The sequence below is a fragment of the Vulpes vulpes genome, unplaced genomic scaffold (assembly GCF_048418805.1).
Source record: "Vulpes vulpes isolate BD-2025 unplaced genomic scaffold, VulVul3 Bu000000624, whole genome shotgun sequence".
Classification (NCBI taxonomy): Eukaryota; Metazoa; Chordata; class Mammalia; order Carnivora; family Canidae; genus Vulpes; species Vulpes vulpes.
The window spans coordinates 284,866-304,949 of NW_027325676.1; the positions used below are offsets into that span (position 1 = coordinate 284,866).

The 20,084-nt window shown below is 38.1% G+C and overlaps 1 long non-coding RNA gene across 1 annotated transcript in view; it reads left to right on the forward strand.

The window, feature by feature from the left end:
• Positions 1–20,084, forward strand: part of LOC140596552 (uncharacterized) — a 69,843-nt gene that overhangs the window by 36,653 nt on the left and 13,106 nt on the right. Inside the window, exon 2 of the long non-coding RNA XR_011998485.1 lies at positions 8,955–9,058. This is a non-coding gene — a long non-coding RNA (uncharacterized lncRNA). The remainder of the gene's footprint in view (positions 1–8,954; positions 9,059–20,084) is intronic.

Consider the following 20,084-nt stretch of genomic DNA (forward strand, 5'->3'; position numbering starts at 1 on the left):
TGATTTTAGGGGGGGGGAATCTCTCTATTTCCTGGATCTGAATGCCTGTTTCCCTTCCCAGATTAGGAAAGTTTTCAGCTAGGATTTGTTCAAATACATATTCTGATCCTCTGGCCCTTTCGGCGCCCTCGGGAACCCCAATTAAACGTAGGTTTTTCTTCCTCAGGCTGTTGTTTATTTCCCTTAATGTATCTTCATGGTCTTTTAATTGTTTGTCTCTTTTTTCCTCAGTTTCCCTCTTTGCCATCAACTTGTCTTCTATGTCACTCACTCATTCTTCCACCTCGATAACCCTCTTCTTTAGGACTTCTAGTTTGGATTGTATCTCATTGAATTGATTTTTAATTTCTGCCTGATTGGATCTAAATTCTGCAGTCATGAAGTCTCTTGAGTCCTTTATGCTTTTTTCTAGAGCCACCAGTAGCTGTATAATGGTGCTTCTGAATTGGTTTTCTGACATTGAACTGTAATCCAGATTTTGTAACTCTGTGGGAGAGAGAACTGTTTCTGATTCTTTCTTTTGAGGTGAGGTTTTCCTTCTAGTCATTTTGCTCAGTGCAGAGTGGCGAAAAACAAGTTGTATTGGGAAAGGGAGAAAAAGAGAGGAGAGAAAGAAGGAAAGAAAAGAGAAAAAGAAAAAAAAGGAAGAAAAAAAAGAAAAAGAGAAAAAGAAAGAAAGTAAAAAAAGGGTGGGGAAAGCAAACAGACATTAAAAAGCAAAAAAAAAAAAAAAAAAAAAAAAAAACCAGAAAAACACGGGGGAGTATCTTCTCTTTCTGTATACTTTAAGTCCCTTGACTTCCCCTGGAAGTTGTCAGTCTAGCTGGTCTTCTGGGGGAGGGGCCTGTTGTGCTGATTTTCAGGTTTTAGCACTTGGGTTTGCTGCTCTGCCCCCTGCCTGGTGCTGGGCTCAGTGGGGGTTGTTTACCCCATGAGGCCCCTGAAGGAACAACCCTGGTGGTGGCGGCCAGCTCCAGAGCCCTGGATTCAACTCCCGCAGTAACTACGGAGCTCTCAGTCCGCAGGGTCTGATGCCCCGGGGCGGGGCCGGTGATCTGCTCAGCTTGGGTCAGAAGCGTCCTTGCTGTCCTGTGCCCTCCCGGCCTCTGCCTGTCCTGGGGGGAAGCCGGATCCTGGGCTGTGTCCCACACGCAGTGCTCCCGGGCCTGCGCTGTTGGATTCGTGCTCCTGGCCGCACAGCCCCCTCCGCGGAGCCGCCGCCTGAGCTTCTCCTACCTGCTCCCGGAGCCGTGCAGCCCCCTCTGCACGGAGACTCTTCCTCGCCCGAGCCCCTTCGAGGTGCTCCAGGTCCCGCTGTGCGCGCTGCAGCCCTTAGGGAGCTCGGCGCACTCTCCCGGGGCGCAGGTGTCTGTTAGTGTCCCAGGGAGCCCGAGGGCATCCCCGCCCTCCTGGGTCCTGCTCTAACTCCCTGCGGGCCCCTTTCTGCCCGGGAAGGTTGGTGCAGCTCTTGCTTCTCCGGGCCGGGGCTCTCCTGTCCTGGGGACTCTCGCCCCAGCCTCAGCCCAGGTCCTCGCCGGGCCCCTCCCCCTTGGAGGCCTTTTGTTTCTTTATTTCTTTTTCCCCGTCTTCCTATCTTGAGAGAATCGAGAACTCTTCTCACTGTAGCGTTTCAGCTGTTCTCTCTTTAATCTCAGGCCGAATTCGTAGGTTTTCAGGATGATTTGAAGGTTATCTAGGTAATTTGTTGGGCTCAGGTGATTTGGGGACTCTACTCCTCCGCCATCTTGCCCCTCCCTCCCGGTATATAAACTTATTGTTAGTATCCCCATAACTTAGATGAAAACAGAGGCCAGTCATGTGGCTAATAAGTGGAAGTCCCCCAACTTAACCACCACTCTAAATTACTGACACTAAAAGAAAATTCTCCAGAAAAACATGTGAGATTTTTCCCAAAGTAAGAAAAAGAAGGGTAAACAAAAGAACATAGTCAAAGAAAAGGAGTTAAAATCACTGTAGCTGTTTTACAAAATTATCAGTATTATTGTGAGATTTTTATCTTATTTTACTTATATGGAGAAAAGAATAAAATAAAGATGAACTAAAATAAAGATGATTAATGTAAATTTATCACATTAAAATCAAGAAGAAACATAGTACTTAGTGTGCAAGTTCTCAATGTTTTGGTATTATCATTGAAACAATTTTTTAATTTTATGAGTCTCTAGAACAGGGCCATATACTAATGTGTATTTCATTAAATATAGCTTAATTAAATACATTTTTGTGTGTAAGATTGTATAAACCAAATATAACATTGCTTTCACCTTAGGACCAACAGTGACACATCCAAAATATTTACAAATTCAACTCCAAGAGCCTGGAAGAAAGATGCAGCCCTTCACAGACATTCTCAAGAAGCAGTTAAGAGACTTTACCCCCATATAACACAGTATTCCCTCAGTCCCATTTCACATGGCAGCTGCTGTTTCTATAATATTTCTTTTTGTCTCTTCTGCCTATTTTGGAAGAGACACCCTATGACCTTACTTATATAGGACTATTTACTTCCTCTTCTAGGCTTCCTCTGAATCGTGGCACATTTCTCCACCTGTATATTAAAGGCCCTTCCTATCTTCCCACGAAAGAAAGGACCTTCGTTCAAACAAAAGAATAGGGAGAAAGGCTGATAAAGGTCAAATGATAGCAATGCCATATTCTAGGCAAGTACTTACTTAATATAGCTTCATGAAAATGAAGTTTCCCATACATAGAAAACCCAAAAGACTCCACCCCAGGATTGCTAGAACTCATACAGCAATTCGGTAGTATGGCAGAATACAAAATGAATGCTCAGAAGTCAGAAGCATTTCTATACAATGAGACTAAAGAAAGAGAAATTAAGGAGTCAATCTCATTTACAATTGCACCCAAAAGCATAAAATACCCAGGAATAAACCTAACCAAAGAGGTAAAGGATCAATACCCTAAAAACTACAGAACATTTCTTGAAACAAATTGAGATAGACACAAAGAGATGGAAAAATATACCATGCGCATGGATTGGAAGAATTAATATTGTGAAAATGTCAATGTTACCCCGGGCAATTTATACGTTTAATGCAATCCCTATCAAAATACCATGGACTTTCTTCACAGAGTTGGAACAAATTATTTTAACATTTGTGTGGAATCAGAAAAGACCCCAAATAGCCAGGGGAATATTAAAAAAGAAAACCATATCTGGGGGCATCACAATGCCAGATTTCAGGTTGTACTACAAAGCTGTTGTAATCCAGACAGTGTGGTACTGGCACAGAAACAGACACATAGATCAGTGGAACAGAATAGAGAATCCAGAAGTGGACCCTGAACTTTATGGTCAACTAATATTCGACAAAGCAGGAAAGACTATCCACTGGAAAAAAGACAGTCTCTTCAATAAATGGTGCTGGGAAAATTGGACATCCACATGCAGAAGAATGAAACCGGACCATTCTCTTACACCGTACACAAAGATAAACTCAAAATGGATGAAAGATCTAAATGCAAGACAAGGTTCCATCAAAATCCTAGAGGAGAACACAGGCAACACCCTTTTTGAACTCAGCCACAGCAACTTCTTGCAAGATACATCCAAGAAGGCAAAAGAAACAAAGGCAAAAATGAATTATTGGGGCTTCATCAAGACAAGAAGCTTCTACACAGCAAAAAAACCAGTCAACAAAACAAAGGCAACCTACGGAATGGGAGATGATATTTGCAAATGACTTATCAGATAAAGGGCTAGCATCCAAGATCTATAAAGAACTTATTAAACTCAAAAGAAAAGAAACAAACAATCCAACCATGAAATGGGCAAAAGACATGAACAGGAATCTCACAGAGGAAGACATAGATATGGCCAACAAGCACATGAGAAAATGCTCTGCATCACTTGCCATCAGGGAAATACAAAACCACAATGAGATCCCACCTCACACCAGTGAGAATGGTGAAAATTAAAAAGGCAGGAAACAATGAATGTTGGAGAGGATGTGGAGAAAGGGGAACCCTCTTGCCCTGTTGGTGGGAATGTGAACTGGTGCAGCCACTCTGGAAAACTGTGTGGAGGTTCCTCAAAGGGTTAAAAATAGATCTGCCCTAACAACCCAGGAATTGCACTGCTGGGGATTTACCCCAAAGATACAGATGCAGTGAAATGCTGAAACACCTGAACCCCGATGTTTCTAGCAGCAATGTCCACAATAGCCAAACTGTGGAAGTAGCCTCGGTGTCCAGCAAAGGATGAATGGATAAAAGAGCTGTGGTATATGTATACAATGGAATATTACTCACCCATTAGAAACGGCAAATACCCACCATTTGCTTCGTCGTGAATGGAACTGGAGGGTGTTATGCTGAGTGAAATAAATCAATTGGAAAAGGACAAACATTATATGGTCTCCTTCATTTGGGAAATATAAAAAACAATGAAAGGGAATAAAGGGGAAAGGAGAGAAAATGAGTGAAAATATCAGTGACAGTGACAAAACATGAGAGAGACTTAACACTGGGAGATGAACAAGGGGTAGTGGAAGAGGAGGTGGGCGGAGGGTTGGGGTGACTGGGCGATGGGCACTGAGGGGGGCACTTGGTGGGATGAGCACTGGAGGTTATGCTATATGTTGGCAAATTGAACTCCAATAAAAAGTAAATTAATTAAAAAATGAAACTTCCCACCTTTGATAAATAATAAAAGAATTGGAGCAAAATCCTATTGATAATTTATTTTCCTATGGCAACATATGGCAAAAATAACAGTCACTGATTTCACAGATCTTTACTGTGAAACAGAGGCAGGAAAGTGAAAGATAAAGATAATGACTAAAAAGACATAAAGCAACAGCAATAGTTACATTTTTGTTAGCAGACCATGTGGAACTGGAAAGGCACTGCTGGAAATAGGAATTTAAAAGTAGAAGAAGAAACACAGTATTAAACTATTTAAACTTAGTAGTTTTTCCTTCAATTATTTATTTTACTGACAGCGTTGTGATGTTAGAGGAGGATAGAAGAGGAGGGAATTTGACAGTCACACTAATTTTGAAATGCTTATTGGACATACAAGTAGAGATGTGAAGTAAACTGTTGGATAAATGTAACTCAAACTCAGAGGAAAAGTCTAGACTTTAGATATAAATTTGGAGATCATCATGAAACAATGGTGTTAAGTCATGAAATTGGCTGGTATTACCTCAGAAGATGATAGAGAAAGAGAAGGAAAATTTATATTAGGGTAAGAGGAGAATAAAAAAAAAGAGGTAGAAAAATAAGTCAGTGAAATAAGAATAAATGGATGAGTGTGTGGTGCTGGGAAAACAAGGAAAAAGACAGAGTGGTCAGATATGCTTAAGGTTAGATCATTTGGAAGAAAAATTTCACTGATTTGGCAATGTCAAAGTCAACGGTGAACTTAGCATGAGCAATTTCAGTGGAATGTGGAAAAAGAATCAGGATTGAAGTGGATGTAAATATTAAGGGGAAGTGATTGTGAGTAGAAAGAGCCTTCAAAAGAAAAGAAAAAAGAAAGAGCCTTCATAGGATAATTCCACTAAACTTCTTGTTATTCTCATCAGGCAAAACCCAACTTTAATTACTGCCCTCCTTACCTCTATGGTAGCATCGTCCAGTGATGCCCTCATTTTCTGTATGTTTGTTTATCTCTTATTTATCCCTCTACTTCATCTTACCTTTCAAAATTTCTTCACTGTGTCTCAGGGAATTCATTTTCTAAGGTAAAAAGACTCCCCTAATATCCTCAACCATATTTAAAATGTTATCTTGGGGACGTCCGGGTGGTTCAGTGGTTAAGCTGAGCCTTTGGCTCAGGGCTTGATCCTGGAGTCCCGGGATCGAGTCCCACATTGGGCTCCCTGCATGGACCCTTCTTCTTCCCCTGCTTGTGTCTCTGCCTCCCTCTCTGTCTGTCTCATGAATAAATAAATAAAATCTTTTTAAAAAGTTATCTCAGCTTCCTTATTTTATTTTTGCCTTGACTGGAACATTGTTTGTCTCCCCTCACATGCTATAGTGGCCAGGAGTGGGAGCATTATTGTTGCTCACTTTTGCTATTTCCATGCAATACTCCTCCTCTCTTGAGAGTTTCCCCAAAAGGTTGAGTAGGCTTGTTAGTTATCTTTAAAGTAGGAAAGTTCTAAGACAGTATTACAAATAGCCTTTCTGTTGCTGATGACATCCAGGGCTCTTACTAGCGTTTGTTTATTCTCCATAATTATTATTTGGTGTCAGAATATAACTCAAAGAAATACTGTTTCAGTTATGTCAGAGGGCAAGGATTTTGATCATGAAGTTTTTAGCTGCTTTAACTCCCTCTGGATGTTATCTCTGAATAATAAGCTAACATATTTTTCGAAGTATAAAATACCAAAAATAGTCATGTGTGGAAGAATATTGTGAAATAATGTGAGTTGAGAAAACCCAGGAGCTAATACAGTGCACGAGAGAGTAGATAGAAACTTTGTTGTAACTGTATGATAATGAAAATATTCCATATGCTAATTTCCATTCTAATTTCAAAATTAGGTTATAAAATGCTTTGGCAAAGCAAGATTTTTCTCTGAGTGTATGATCCATTTTGTTTTCATGAAACGTTCATCAGCCTTTAACCCTAAGAAACATTTGAACCTAGGAAGATTATCTCTTTGGTGCAAGAATTTTCCTATTAAATGGCTCATTATTCAGTTTTTATTAACTGAATTTGATCAAAAAGATCAAGTGCCCAAGAAGTTGTATAATCTGTAATTTTAGATAATCTTTTAATAATCAAATACGTTTCTTTCATATGCTCATAATTAAACCCATGGTTCATTAAATGACATTAATTTTTAAATTTTCTATAACATTCACTCATCATCTCAAATCCCTTAAGTATTTCCTTAGTAAGGATAAATGATATATTGGATCATGACTAGTTTCATTGTTTAGCATAACAACTTGGAAATGAATCTACCTTCAGGATTATTTTCCACCTATGAATAGGCCTCAGTGGAGATAATAAACCCTTGGATACCAGAGAGATTAATTAGTGTGATGGTCTCCAGAGGTCCTCACTGTCAGTTCTCTGCTTTATCTTGGGATAAAGCCTTCTTAGTGAAAACTTTCCTCTGCTTTGTGAGTGTAATGTGGTTTTTCTTTTAGAAAGTGGTCACGTATCCCAAGAGTCTAATTTAATGTATTTGCTGGTCAGTTTGACTTTTCCTTCTCATAGTGTTCTCATAGAACATAGTTCAAGGTAGAGACTGAATTCTCTAGCTGAACTTTTCAAACTAGTGTTGCAATCATTAAAATAACAACAAATAGGAAATCTGTGGTTACGTAGACTGTCAGTTCCTTGATTGCAGATAAAACATAACTGTGAATGTAGATTGCTTTCCAAATTTCTTAAGACAATTTTTTTTGTAAAAACACTTCCAATTGCCTATTCCCAGAAAATACCATTGACTCTGTCAAAACCATAGGTTAGTATTAAATACACACACCTGTAGATTTTTTTCACATAAAAAATATGTATATGTCATTTTGTTTTTGCTTCCTGTTTGTAGCAATCACACTGTTTTTCTTACACTGAATATGAAATGTTTTCCTTTTATGAATTAAACAATTACCAGTAGAGTACATTTGGAGATGTACAAAGTGATCTGATATGTTTATCTTTGAGTATAAGAGAGAATTTGCAAGTGAGAGCTAAGTATTATGCCTTACTTTACAAGTTCTTGGGGCTTAATTTACCTCATCTATGAAGTTAAAAACTTGTACTAAATTATAAATCCTTGAAGAGCTGAAGGGTTAGTAATTGTTAATAGATGGCCATGAGCCCGTCTAAGATTAAAAATTAAAAGTTGAACAATGGATATTTAATAATCATAAAAGAATTATTAAGCACTAAATTTATGCATGACATTTAATTTCTTCAAGAAAATGTAAAGAATAAAGTCTCTTGCCTTAAATTGGCTTATTTTATAAAGAAAGAATCACACAGGCAACCAGATACATTAAAGAAGACGTTCTATATATCTTGATTTTTTTTCTTCATCCAATCTATTTACTTAAGTCTCTTAGCTACACCTTGTGCAATGAACAGTGGATTGAAAGATGAATAAAACATAGCCTCTTACCTCAAGGAATTTGTAGTAAATATGTTTAAAAATCACAGCAAAGGGGCTGGGTGACTCAGTTCATTAAGGGTCTGACTTTGGCTGAGATCATGATCTCAGGGACCTGGGCTTGAGCCTCCCGTCAGGTTCCCCACTCAACGGAGAGTCTGTTTCTCCCTCTACCTCTCTCTCTCTGCCCCTCCTTCTATTCATGCTCTTTGTTTCTCTCAAATAAATAAATAAAATATTTTTAAAAATCACAGCAAAAATATGACCATGGAAAAGGAAATATTAAATTTATAAATTTATAACTTAGGCTGTAGAACTTACCATTCCGAACTGATATGATTTCTTTATTAAATCAGTGGCTTTCAATGTAAGTGCTAAAGTCTTGAATTTTCCTAGTATGGCGTTTCTTAATGCCATATTTTTCCTAGAATAGTAAGCTTGATGAAATTAGGGATGTGTGTGTGTCTCTCTCTTTTTTTGTTTTTGTTCTTGTTTCTATACATAAGTTTATTTTAAAAAATGTATGGCCTTTTTACAAAATTTTTCCTTAAATTCCAGTTAGTTAACAGACAGTACAATACTGGTTTCAGGTGTAGAATTTAGTGATTCAACAGTTACAAACAACACCCAGTGCTTATCACAAGCGCACTTCTCGATCCCCATCACCTATTTAACCCATCCTGCTGGGCACCTCCCCTCTGGTAACCATCATTTTGTTCTCTATGGATAAGAGTCTGTTTCTTGGTTTTCCTCTCCCTCTCCCATGTTGTTTGCTTTTTTTCTTAAATTCCACACATGAATAAAATCATATGGTATTTGTCTTTTATTTAGAGTTGCGAGGCTAACACAGCATCATGGCTGGCATGAGAAGATGCTCAATGTGTTTACTGGAGTGAATTTAAGGGTGTAAGCATGAGTTGACGTTTCTTATCGTGGTAAGTTTTTACTGTCTACTTTGAAGTACAACACACAGAGAAGTGCACAAAATACTAATGTGCAGCTTGATGAGTTAGGGCAAAGTAACACGTGTATAATGACCACTAAGAAAAAAAGAAAGATCATCATCCTTTCTTAATCCTTACTCCCTCCTTCCTTCCAATAAGCCACTATTCTGAATTCTTACACTGTCTACTGTGGCCCCAAGGCTGTCAAAAGCACTGCTCATCTTCTAATCACCTTTAAGAGAATCAGGAGACACTACAATGGGAAATGCTAGACTCCCCTCCTGTGTTTCTTTTTTCTCCTGAATCTTGGTCCTTAACATTTGGTCTACCATAGCTGGAAATTCATGACAATACTTTAAATAAAGATTAGAGGTCATATTGAAAATTATGGCTGTTTTTTACAACAGAAATACAAATACACATGTTAATTTGTTGGTTTTCAAGTTATCTTTATTCCTATTTACCAATATTTGTTCTTCAGGTGTGATTCTTAGACTTAAATACGTAAATATTGTCATATACAAAGAATGTATTCAGTCAGATGCACATGAAGTAGGTAGAGTTGAATAGGTTTGAATGTGAAAGTAATACTTTTGAGGTGTATTTTCTATAGAATTAGCTTTTCTTCAAGCCAAGAGGACAATATAGAAGATACATATTTAATTGTATATTTACTTAGGTTCTAATTATAGGACAGTTTTCTCCTTTCATATTTATTCCAGGTAGTCCTAGAAAATTTTTATAATAATCTAATCACAGCTCAATATACATTATATATATTGAGGATATATATTATATTATCTTCTTCCAACAAATTAATTTATCATAGTTATTTAAGTGTTAGTTTCTTCATAGAATATTTAAATATGATTGAATTTGGGAAGAAGGTATTCACATATGCATTTTCAGGATCACAGACTTAGGAAAAACATACTCATATTTTATAATTGGACAGTAATTTCAATTATTATGTCCCTCACATTCCTGGAAATTTAATGGATACATATAGGAAGAGAACCTGGAATACACAGTATAACACTAAGACATGGATTAAATTCCTCTCAGGAATCCTTTTTGCCCTTATGAAGCCTGTCCTACTCTCTTTTCTGTCACTTCACTTTCTTGTTTGATTATCTGTATTTAAATTTGCAGTTAGTCAGTTGCCTTTTTGTTACAATTTACATGTGGCAAACCTCTTGCTCTCATCATAAAGAAGGGTCACTGAAAGTTAGGGAAAATCAGCACGTATCCACAATAATAGGCTGAAGTTCCTATTGTCTGATAGGCTTGTACTAGACACATTTTCCCATCCATTTCACAACACCTGATTTCTTGTCTCTGCCTGTCTATAGATGGAATGTTCTTTCAGCCAACCCTTGAATAGACCAATTCCTACTGAGAGTAGGGTAAGACTAGATTCAGATCTAATTTCTCCTACCTTCAAGCAGGCTGAGGTCTCTATGTATTTAATCCCATTCACTTTCCTCTATGTATTCAATCCCATTCACTTTCCTCATACCTATTTACTACACTGAGCTAAATAAATAGCTCTGTCAGTTTTCTGTGGACAAGGATGATTTCTTATTCGTTACATCCACTAACAATTATCCCAGGAGTAGTACATGGCAGATGCTCAATAATGTACGCATACTGAGTGCCTGATTTAAAATAGAGCTACTGAAAACTGACAAAATCTAGGTGATCTTGGAATGTCTAAAATTGGGGGAGGGTTTAGTGGTCTGCCTATCTATTTACCTACCTACCTATCAGTTTCCCTGCCCACTTATTTATGTATCACTGAAAACCTTCAATAGTATGATAACTAAAATTAATAAACAATTGCTCTAAGTCAATGGAATTGAAATGGGGGATGAAATCACCAAGTCACTGCAACCTTAAATAAATGTTTTACTTCACCTGTCATCAATTTCTTCATTTGTAAATTGAATGGCTTTAATAGATCCCCTCTGAGGACTTCTTTTACTCATTTTGTGATTTAAAAACTTTTCAGTTCTGTCTACATTTTGATCCAGTTGTTAATTAACAGGGATATAACTAGTTAATAGAAAAAAATCAGAAGGAAAATTTGGGAATTATCATAATCGACAAACAGGGAGATAAGTCCTTTAATAGTCAGTGATCTATGTAGTTTCTTATTAAGTCATTTTCATTCTGTTGATATTTCTATTTTCATGATTTCTTTGTTTTTATATTTCTGAGCAGATTTCAGTCATATAAAACTTTAGGGATTTTTCCAAAGAAGTATTGCAAATTCTTTTAATAAGTTGTTTGTGAAAAACAGCATTTAAAACTGGAATTATTAGAATTAATGTTAATCCTCTCTAGGTATATTTCTCAGCAGATGGGAGAATACTTAGGCTATTAAACCTAATTCATGAATCACTATCTAGGGTAATGAGACTTTAATATTCATTTCAATTTTTTCATTAATTCAAAGTGTCCAGGGCTTTCAGATAAGCCCGAATGAATAGATAAATAAAAATATTAAAAAACAAACAGTTTAATGTACCTTTATTTTATTATTTTTAAAGATTTTATTTATTTATTCATGAGAGAGAGAGAGAGAGAGAGAGAGAGAGAGAGGCAGGCACAGACACAGGCAGAGGGAGAAGCAGGCTCCATGCAGGGACCCCGATGTGGGACTTGATCCTGGGACTCTGGGATCATGCCCTGAGCCGAAGGCAGACACTCAACCCCTGAACCATTCAGGCATCCCTGAATGTACCTTTAAAAGGTGAACAAGTAGAATTATATCTCTGTTTCTTACCTGGCAATTATACAGTATGAATGGTTTCCAAAAATACAGCCAGAAGATTGAACGTAATTTTTTTCTGAGGATAAATTGACAATTGGTGGATTTGGTAAACTGAAATAGCCTCCCAATAAAAATTCCATAAAAAATTTGGAAACCATTTATCTGATAAAGGGTTAACAACCCTAATATATGAGAAACTCCCACAACTCAATAGCAAAACAAAAACAAGCAAAACAATCTGATTTAAAGATAGACAAGACAACTGAATATTTTTCCAAAGAAGACATACAGATAGCCAACAAGCCACATGAAAAGATGCTCAACATCACTAGTCATTAGATAAATGCAAATCAAAACCACAATGAGATATCATCTCATGTCTGTTATAATGGCTATTATCAAAAAGACAAGATATAATAAGTGCTGGCACAGATGTGGAGAAAAGGCAATGTTTGTGGCTATTGGTGGAAATGTAAATTGGTATAGCCACTATGGAAAACCCCCACTGTCGATGTTTCTTGAAAAATTAAAAATAAAACTACCATATCATCCAAGAAATCAACTTCTGGACATTTATCTGAAGAAAATGAAAGCAGCATATCTGCACTCTCATGTTTATCACAGCATTATTTATCGTAGCCAAGACATAGAAACATCCTAAATGTCTAACAATGGACAAATGAAAAAAGAAAATGTAGTGCATGTATATTGTGTATATATACACATTATATTCCATATATAATAATGCATTATTAATCAGCCATGAGAAAAACCAAAGAAAATCCTTCCCATTGTGACAGCGTTGATGAAATTGAAGGTATTATGCTAAGTGAAATAAATCAGAGAAAGACAAATACTATATATTACTTACATGTGGAATAAAAAAAAGAATTCATAGGAGCAGAGAATATATGTATTTATTCATGAGAGACACAGAATGAAAGAGATAGAGGCAGAGACACAGGCAGAGGGAGAAGCAGGCTCCATGCAGGACTCCATCCCCGGTCTCCAGGATCATGCTCTGGGCTAAAGGCAGCGTTAAACCGCTGAGCCACCCGGGCTGCCCTAGGGTCTGTTTTCATCTATTTCACCGAACACCTATATTTTCACCCTAAATATCAAATAGAAGTGATACTGTAAGGTGATCTTTATGCCCATAATACCATACCATTGATCAATTGTCTGTTTTTGTCAATACCATACTGTTTTGATTATTACAGCTTTGTAATATATCTTGAAATCTGGGACTGTGATACCTCCAGTTTTTTTTTCTTTTTCAGATTGCTTTGGCTATTTGGGGTCTTTTGTGGTTCCATACATGCTTATGAATTACTTGTTTTAGTTCTGTGAAAAATACTACTGGTATTTAATAGGGATTCCATCAAATCTGTAGATTTTTTTTGAGCATGGGATATTTTATTAATACTTGTTCTCTCATCTATAAACATGGAATATTTTTTCATTTGGTCTTCAATTTTTTTCATCAGTGTTTTATAGTTTTTCAGTATCTTTCACTTCCTTGTTTATGTTTATTCCTAGGTATCTTATTCTTTTTGGCGCAATTGTTAATGGAACTGTTTCTTAATTTCTCTTTTTGCTTCTTCATTATTAGTGTATAGAAATGCAGTGGATTTCTGTATATTGGTTTGTATCCTGTGACTTTCCTGAACTCATTTATCAGGTCTAGTCAATTTTTGGTAGAATCCTGAGGGTTTTCTACATATAGTATCATGGCACCTGCAAATAGTGAAAGTTTTACCTCTTCCTTACCCATTTGGATGCCATTTATTTCTTTTTCTTTTCTTATTGCTGGGGATAGGACTTCCAGTACTATGCTGAATAAAAGTAGTCAGGTGGAAATCCTTGTCTTGCTCTTGATCTTGGGGAAAAGCTCTCACTTTTTTCACCATTGAGTATGATATTAGCTGTTATTTTTTCATATATTGTCTTCATTCTGTTGAGTTATGTTCCCTCCAAACTTATTTTGTTGAGAGTTTTTATCATGAATGGATGTTGTACTTTTAAATGCTTTTCTGCATCCATTGAAGCAATCATGGTGTTTTACACTTCTCTTGTTGATGGGATGTATGATGTTAATTGATTTGTGAATATTGAATCACATTTGAATACTAAGAATAAATCCCACTTGATCATGGTAAATGATTTTTTTAGTGTATTTTTGGATTTGGTTGGCTAATATTTTGTTGAGGATTTTTGCATCTATGTTCATCAGAGACATGGGCCTGTAGTTCTCTCTCTCTCTTTCTCCCTCCCTCCCTCCCTCCCTCCCTCCCTCCCTCTCTGTAGTGTCTTTATCTGGTTTTGGTATCAGGGTGATGCTGGCCTCATAGAATACATAGGAGCTTTCCTTCTGTTTTTCAAGTAGTTTAAGAAGAGTAGGTATTAACTCTTCTTTAAATGCTTGTTAAAAAGAAATATTTAAGAACTTATTTATTTATCCATGACAGAGAGAGACAGAGGCAGAGACACAGGCAGAAGGAGAAGCAGGCTGCATGCAAGGAGCCCAATGTAGGACTCGATCCCGGGACTCCAGGATCACACCCTGAGCTGAAAGCAGATGTTCAACCACTGAGCCACCCAGACATCCCCCCTCTTTCTCCTTTTTATGAGTCTGGCTAAATGTTTATCAATTTAGTTTATTTTTAAATTGGATTTCAATTTTCCAACATATAGCATACCACCCAGTCCTCATCCCACCAAGTTCCCCTCAATGCCCATCACACAGTCACCCCAACATCCCGCCCACTTCCCCTTCCACTGCCCCTTGTCCATTTCACAGAGTTAAATGTCTCTCATGTTTTGTCACCCTTACTGATGTTTTCACTCATTTTCTCTCCTTTCCCTTTATTAGCTTTCACTAATCTTTATATTCCTCGGATGAATGAGACCATATAATATTTCTCCCATTCCGATTGACTTACTTCACTCAGCACAATACCCTCCAGGTCCCTCCACATTGAAGCAAATGGGGCTATTTGTCTTTGCTAATGGCTGAGTAATATTCCATTGTATACATATAACACATCTTTTTTTTAAATTTTTTTAATTTATTTATAATAGTCACAGAGAGAGAGAAAGAGAGAGAGAGAGAGAGAGAGAGAGAGAGAGAGGCAGAGACACAGGCAGAGGGAGAAGCAGGCTCCATGCACCGGGAGCCTGACGTGGGATTCGATCCCGGGTCTCCAGGATCGCGCCCTGGGCCAAAGGCAGGCGCTAAGCCGCTGCGCCACCCAGGGATCCCCCATATACCACATCTTTATCCATTCATCTTTCGATGGACACCGAGGCTCCTTCCACAGTTTGGCTATTGTGGATATTGCTGCTATAAACATTGGGGTTCAATTGCTGGGTCATAGGGCAGATCTATTTTTAACTGTTTGAGGAACCTCTACAGTTTTCCAGAGGGGCTGTACCAGTTCACATTCCCACAAACAGTGCAAGAGGGTTCCCCTTTCTCCACATTCTCTCCAACATTTGTTGTTTCCTGCCTTGTTAATTCTCCCCATTCTCACTGATGTTAGGTGGTATCTCATTGTGGTTTTGATTTGTATTTCCCTGGTGGCAAGTGATGCGGAGCATATTCTCAAGTGCTTGTTGGCTACACCTATGTCTTCCTCTGGGAAATTTCTGTTCATGTCTTTTGCCCATTTCATGATTGGATAGTTTATATCTTTGCTGTTGAGTTCAAATAAGTTCTTTATAGATTTTGGATACTAGCCCTTTATCTGATAAGTCATTTGCAAATATCTTCTCCCATTCTGTAGGTTGTCTTTTAGTTTTGTTGACTGTTTCTTTTGCTGTGCAGAAGCTTCTTATTTTGATGAAGTCCCAATAATTCTTTTTTGCCTTTGTTTCTCTTGCCTTCATGGATGTATCTTGCAAGAAGTTGCTGTGGCCAAGTTCAAAAAGGGTGTTGCTTGTGTTCTCCTCTAGGATTTTGATGGAATCTTGTCTCACATTTAGATCTTTCATCAATTTTGAGGTTGTGTGTGTGTGTGTGTGTGTGTGTGTGTGTGTGTGTATGGTGTAAGAGAATGGTCTAGTTTCATTCTTCTGCATGTGGATGTCCAATTTTCCCAGCACCATTTATTGAAGAGACTGTCTTTTTTCCAGGGGATAGTCTTTCCTCCTTTATCGAATATTAGTTGACCATAAAGTTGAGGGTCCACTTCTGGATTCTCTATTCTGTTCCACTGACCTATGTGTCTGTTTTTGTGCCAGTACCACATTGTCTTGACGACCACAGCTTTGTAGTACAACCTGAAATCTGGCATTGTGATGCCCCCAGCTATGATTTTCTTCTTTAGTATTCCCCTGGCTATTGGGGTCTTTTCGGATTCCACACAAATCTTAAAATAATTCATTCCAACTCTCTCAAGAAAATTCATGGTATTTTGATAGGGATTGCATTAAACGTGTAAATTGCCCTGGGTAACATTGACATTTTCACAATATTAATTCTTCCAATCCATGAGCATGGAATATTTTTCCATCTCTTTGTGTCTTCCTCAATTTCTTTCAGAAGTGTTCTGTAGTTTTTAGGGTGTAGATCCTTTACCTTTTGGTTAGGTTTATTCCTAGGTTTCTTTTTTTTAATTATTTTTCTTTTTTCATTCATTTTTTATTGAAGCTTGATTTGCCAACGTATAATATAATGCCCAGTTCTCATCCCATGAAATGCGCTCCTCAGTGCCTGTCACCCAGTCACCCCAACCCTCTGCCCACCTCCCCTTCCACCACCCCTAGTTCGTTTCCCAGAGTTAGGAGTCTTAGTTTTCTTATGATTTTGGGTGCAATTGTAAATGGGACTGACTCCTTAATTTCTCTTTCTTCAGTCTCATTGTTAGTGTATAGAAATGCCACTGACTGCCACACTGCTGAATTGCTGTATGTCTGGCACTCTTGGGGTAGAGTCTTTTGGGTTTTCTATGTACAGTATCCTGCCATCTGCGAAGAGGAAGAGTTTGAATTCTTTGCCAATTTGAATGCCTTTTATTTCTTTTTTGTTGCCTGATTGCTGAGGCTAGGCCTTCTAGTACTATGTTGAATAGCAGTGGTGAGAGTGGACATCCCTGTCTTCTTCCTGATCTTAGGGGAAAGGCTCCCAGTGCTTCCCCACTGAGAATGATATTTGTTGTGGGCTTTTCGTAGATGGCTTTTAAGATGCTGAGGAGTATTCCCTCTATCCCTACACTCTGAAGAGTTTTGATCAGGAATGGATGCTGTATTTTGTCAAATGCTTTCTCTGCATCTATTGAGAGGATCATATGGTTCTTGTTTTTTCTCTTGCTGATATGATAAATCACGTTGATTGCTTTACGAGTGTTGAACCAGCCTTGTATCCCGGGGATAAATCCTACTTGGTCATGGGGAATAATCTTCTTAATGTAATGTTGCATCCTATTGGCTAGTATCTTGTTGAGATTTTTTGCATCTGTGTTCATCAGGGATCCTAGTCTATAATTCTCCTTTTTGGTGGGGTCTCTGTCTGGCTTAGGAATTCAGGTGATGCTGGCCTCATAGAAGGAGTTTGGAAGTACTCCATGTCTTTCTATCTTTCCAAACAGCTTTAGTAGAAGAGGTATGGTTTCTTCTTTAAACGTTAGATAGAATTCCCCAGGGAAGCCATCTGGCCCTGGACTTTTGTGTCTTGGGAGGTTTTTGATGACTGCTTCAATTTCCTCCCTGGTTATTGGTCTGTTCAGATTTTCATTTTCTTCCTGTTCTAGTTTTGGTTGTTTGTGGCTTTCCAGAAAAGCATCCGTTTCTTCTAGATTGCCTATTTTATTGGCATAAAGCTGCTCGTTATACGTTTTTAAGATTGTTTGTATTTCCTTGGTATTGGTCATGATCTCTCCTATATTATTCATGATTTTTTAAATTTGAATCTTTTCTCTCTTCTTTTTAATAAGGCTGGCTAATGGTTTATCTATCTTAATTCTTTCAAAGAACCAACTCCTGGTTTTGTTAATCTGTTCCACAGTTCTTCTTGTCTCGATTTCATTGAGTTCTGCTCGAATATTTATTAACTCCCTTCTTCTGCTGTGTATAGGATCTATTTGCTGTTTTATTTCTCCAGCTCCTTCAGGTGCTAGGTTGGCTTTCGTTTTTGAATTCCTTCCAGTTTTTGGATGGATGCTTGTATTGCGATGTATTTCCCCCTCCGGACTGCTTTTGCTGCATCCCAAAGATTTTGAACGGTTGTATCTTCATTCTCATTAGTTTCCATGAATCTTTTTAATTCTGCCCTAATTTCCTGGTTGACCCTTTCATCTTTTTGCAGTTTGGTCCTTTAACTCCTGGTGTTTGAAATCCTTCCAAATTTCTTATGATTTAGTTCTGATTTTAAAGCATTATGGTCTGAAAATATGCAGGGGACGATCCCAATCTTTTGGTACCAGTTAAGACCTGATTTGTGACCCAATATGTCATCTATTCTGGAGAAAGTTCCATGTGCACTTGAGAAGAATGTGTATTCAGTTGCATTTGGATGTAAAGTTCTGTAAATATCTATGAAATCCATCTGGTCCAGTGTATCATTTAAAGCTCTTGTTTCTTTGGAGATGTTGTGCTTAGAATATCTGTCGATTGTAGAAAGCACTACATTGAAGTCACCAAGTATAAGTGTATTATTATCTAAGTATGACTTCACTTTGTTTATTAATTGACTGATATACTTAGCAGCTCCCACATTTGGGGCAAAAATATTCATGATCGTTAGGTCCTCTTGTTGGATAGATCCTTTTTATTTTTTTATTTTTTATTTTTTTGGATAGATCTTTTAAGTACGATATAGTGTCCCTCTTCATCTCTTACTACAGTCTTTGGGATAAGCTTTATCTAATATAAGGATGGCTACCCCTGCTTTCTTTTGAGGACCATTTGAATGGTACATGGTTCTCCAACCTTTTATTTTCAGGCTGTAGGTGTCTTGGAGAGCTGGTTTGGTGGTTACATATTCTTTTTGTTCCTGCTTACCTTGGAAGCTCTTTATTTCTCCTTCTATTCTGAATGAGAGCCTTGCTGGATAAAGTATTCTTGGCTGCATGTTCTTCTCATTTAGGACCCTGAATATACCCTGCCAGCCCTTTCTGGCCTGCCAGGTCTCTGTGGAGAGGTCTGCTGTTATCCTAATGCTTCTCCCCATAAAAGTTAAGGATTTCTTGTTTCTTGCTTCCTTAAGGATCTCTTTTTCTTTGGAATTTGCAAGTTTCACTATTAAAGGTCGAGGTTTTGAGCGGTTTTTTATTGACTTTAGAGGGGGGAGGGGATCTCTCTATCTCCTGGATCTGAATGCCTGTTCCCTTCCCAAGTTAGGGAAGTTCTCAGCTATGATTTGTTCAAATACACATTCTGGACCTCTGTCCTTTTCAGCGCCCTTGGGAACCCCAATTAAATGTATATTTTTCCTTCTGAGCCTGTCATTTGTTTCCCTTTCCCTTAACCTATCCTATGAGCTTTTAATTGTTTTTCTCTTTTTTTCCTCAGTTTCATTCCTTGCCATCAGCTTTTCTCCAGTGTCAGTCACTCACTCTTCTACCTCATTAAACCTCATTGTTATGACCTCCAGTTTGGATTGCACCTCATTTAATTGATTTTTAATTTCGGCCTGATTAGATCTAAATTCTGCAGTCATGAAGTCTCTTGAATCCTTTATGCTTTTTTCTAGAGCCACCAGTAGCTTTATAATTGTGCTTGTGAACTGGCTTTCTGATATTGAATTGTAATCCAAATTTTATAACTCTGTGGGTGAGAGGACTGTCTCTGATTCTTTCTTTAGAGGTGAGTTTTTCCTTCTAGTCATTTTGCTCAGTGCATCGTGGCCAAAAACAAGTTGTACTGGAAAAAGGAGAAAAAGAGAGAAAAAAAAGAAAAGAATAAAAGCGGGGGGGGGGAACAAACGGAAAACAAAAATCAAGGGGGAGTGTCCTCTGATTCTATACACTGTAAATCCCTCGACTGCTCTTGAACTTTCTAGTGCTGCTTGGTCAATAACTTTATTTCCCCCTGTCCTTCTAGCTGTTCTTCACCTGGGGGAGGGGCCTGCTGGGCCTGCTGTGCTGATTCTCAGGTGTGTGCACCTGGTGGAGATGCCCAGCCCCCTGCCAGGTGCATTGCTCCATGGGAGCTGTTTATCCTGTGAGGCGCCTGCTCAGTCCGGGGTAAAAGGTGACACCAGTAGGAACAACAGTGGCAGCGGCCAGCTCTCCAGCCCTAGAG